We start from the raw sequence: 3340 nt of genomic DNA, 5'->3' as shown, positions 1-3340 counted from the left end.
CTTTCTTCCTTAATTCATTATTCCATGAAAATGGATTATTCCATGAATTCCTCAAAGCGAGGCTCATCAAAATGAAAAATCTAAGACTACTATAAGACTACTAAAAAAATAATAAAACAAGAAAAAAATTTGAACGATTAAATTACTGCTCCCGAATATTCAACTGACCGATTAATTTCTTATAACGTACTCTATTTTTCTTTGCCAAATAAGCCAGCAAACGTCGACGTTTTCCCAAAAGTCTTCGTAGACCTCTTTCCGATGAAAAATCTTTTTTGTGTAATTCCAAATGTGAAGCAAGTCTCCGTATCTTATTGGTGAAACTGAATACTTGAAATTCAACAGAACCCCTGTTTTCTTCTTTTTCTTCTTTAACCATAAATCCAAAAATTTTTCTACCTCCTTTCTTTTTCATGTATTTTTCTGATCAGGAAAAATACAAAATTATGTCAGTTATTTTGAAGTTATTCTAATCTCGTACACACACAAATTTGCAATTATTCATCTACTACTGGAATTTGGATTTATTTTATCGATGCAAATTGGATTTGGATAGAAGGGTACATTCTTTCTAATATTTTAGATAGAAGAAACATTTCTTCTATCTAAAATATTAGAAAGAATTTTGCTGATTTATTTATTGCTATATGCAATTTATGGAATTGATACACCATTTAATTGATATCATTTAGCAAAATGAAACACAGCATATGCATCCATCTTTTGGCTCGAGAATTTCACGGGATAGAGATATGGTATAAGAAATAGACTATTAAGTAACTCTAAATGAATTGTGGATACATCTGTATCCTTAACATACTGAAACGATTGTCATTATTCGTATCAAACCAATAGCGATTCATACAAGCTAAATCTTCTAATCAATGGTGGGCCAATAATGCATTTTTTTGCATATGTATTAAGACGCTTGGCCTGATTTCGAAATTGTCCAGAGTTTTATATGTTGTTTTCATTGCAAAATGATGGGTCTCCTTCCATAACTTTCCAATTACGAGTACGAGAATTGAAAGACATGAAAATTCTCAATTCTCTACGGCGTCTAGTAGATAGAAACAAGAAAATCAGAAGAATCTTTCTCTCTATTCACTATCATTCCGCGTCTTCGACTTCTATTAGTTTCTTTTCTTCTTTAATGCAATAGCTATAGTTTGATATAAGAATCCATTTCTCAAAGTAATGGAAACCATTCTCTTATAGGAAATGGTTCGAAAATCGCTATTCCACCTTTTAGGTATCGTGAAAAGTGATACCTGTGAAGATCGTGCATTTCAGTCAAATTCAGATCCGTTTTTCGAGTCCATGATATAATATAACCAAATTGGATAGATCTTCCACCTGTTTAGCTAAGAAAGAATAGATACAGAGGTGGATAATAGATCGATATGAAGATCATGAGCTGCCCCATAATGAAATCGCCAGTAGTCGCGAATATCTCCTTCTTCCCTAATCCAAGATTGGAGAAAGAAGATCTAAGAGGGACCTATGGAGAATGTAGTCAGAAATCCATAATAGAGTCCGACCACAACGACCGAATTAATTATCCTCATCGAGAAACTTAGACTACTAAATAGAAAAGATTTGAAAATCATGGCATGGGTCTCCTTTTTTTCTTTCTTTAGAGTTTTCTATATGCACAATTTCTCGATGTTTCGATGAGAATTTCTTGACTTTCCATATATAGAAAGAGATAGACTATAAATGACATCTCTTATGTCAATAAGACCAAAGGGATGGATATTAAATGATAGGAAGTGCTAGGAAGTGAAATAGAATGAAATAGAGCCACTTTGGGCTTCCCTATGAAATGAGGCATGGAACGGAGCCACTACGAAGAAATTATGGGAGTTACGAAAGAAGCTTCGGACTCATATTGTTCATGGGTTGAGAGCGGGAGTTGAACTCTAGGAGGTCGAATCCCCCCTTGTTCCTCAGTAGCTCAGTGGTAGAGCGGTCGGCTGTTAACTGACTGGTCGTAGGTTCGAATCCTACTTGGGGAGATTTTATTCATTCTTTAATGTAAGAATTTTAATGTAAGAATAAAGAATTGAATTAAAGGGCTTGCTTTGACCCTTAGGAGTAGGTAACCCGTTCGCTATCCTTGTTTCTATTTCTATTGCATTCTATCTCATCGTATCACATTCTGTTCTACGATTCCACTTCGACAAAAGGAAAGAGCATACCTAAGTTCAATAGCTTTACGTCCGCTATCCCGATCATGATTTTCCTACCCTCAGGGGGAAAGTAAAGGCCCTTCCCCCTTTGGAAGGCTGTGGGCGAGGAGGGATTCGAACCCCCGACACCGTGGTTCGTAGCCACGTGCTCTAATCCTCTGAGCTACAGGCCCAGCTGTCTCCACTGGATCTCTTCCCGGGGGTACCCCTTCATTTCAGGTGTTAAGAAGATGGGAAAGCGCCTTTCTCTCTATAAGAACAGTGCGTTCCGAGGTGTGAAGTGGGAGAGAGGGGATGTGATGATTGAGGTTTTGAATAAGACGACCTTTGCATTTTAGATTTGGATCTTTTCTTATTTCAAAATAGTGAAAAAGTCAAATAAGAGGTGTTAAGCTTTTTATCATTCTGGCATCGAGCTATTTTGCCGCAGGACCTCCCCTACAGTATCGTCACCGCAGTAGAGTTTAACCACCAAATTCGGATGGATTGGTGTGGTTCCTCTACGCCTAGGACACCAGAATATCGAACCATGAACGAGGAAAGGCATGAGATAAATATTGGCTAGTAATTGTGAAGCCCCAATTCTTGACTGAAAGGGACACCAAAGGCCTCTGCCCTCCCTCTCTATCTATCCAAGAGATGGAAGGGCAGAGCTTTTTTTTGGTTTTTTCATCTTTTCATCAAAGAGTTGAACAATGAAGATAGATGGCAAGTGCCTGATCGATTTGATCAGGCCGTGTAGGAACAAGGTTCAAATCGTTCGTTCGTTAGGATGCCTCAGCTGCATACATCACTGCACTTCCACTTGACACCTATTTAAACGGCTCGTCTCGCCGCTACCTTATCCTATTTCCATACTTCTGTCGCTCCATCCCCGTATGGGTGGAGAACCCGTCGCTGTCTCGGCTGTGATACCGGAGGCTCTAGGGAAGTCGGAGGAGAGAGCACTCATCTTGGGGTGGGCTTACTACTTATATGCTTTCAGCAGTTATCCTCTCCGCACTTGGCTACCCAGCGTTTACCGTAGGCACGATAACTGGTACACCAGAGGTGCGTCCTTCCCGGTCCTCTCGTACTAGGGAAAGGTCCTCTCAATGCTCTAACGCCCACACCGGATATGGACCGAACTGTCTCACGACGTTCTGAAC

General features: G+C 39.3%; 2 non-coding genes across 2 annotated transcripts; one reads left to right on the top strand and one right to left on the bottom strand.

Annotated features, from left to right (window-relative positions):
• Positions 1-1946: 1946 nt before the first annotated feature.
• On the top strand, positions 1947-2018 carry TRNAN-GUU (transfer RNA asparagine (anticodon GUU)). The gene has a single exon. It is a non-coding gene; the product is annotated as a tRNA-Asn (tRNA).
• Positions 2019-2291: 273 nt separating this feature from the next.
• TRNAR-ACG (transfer RNA arginine (anticodon ACG)) lies at positions 2292-2365 on the bottom strand. The gene has a single exon. It is a non-coding gene; the product is annotated as a tRNA-Arg (tRNA).
• Between the last annotated feature and the right edge of the window lie 975 nt (positions 2366-3340).

This window comes from Aegilops tauschii, unplaced genomic scaffold (assembly GCF_002575655.3).
Source record: "Aegilops tauschii subsp. strangulata cultivar AL8/78 unplaced genomic scaffold, Aet v6.0 ptg000884l_obj, whole genome shotgun sequence".
NCBI lineage: Eukaryota > Viridiplantae > Streptophyta > Magnoliopsida > Poales > Poaceae > Aegilops > Aegilops tauschii.
This window is presented reverse-complemented; position numbering and strand designations above follow the sequence as displayed.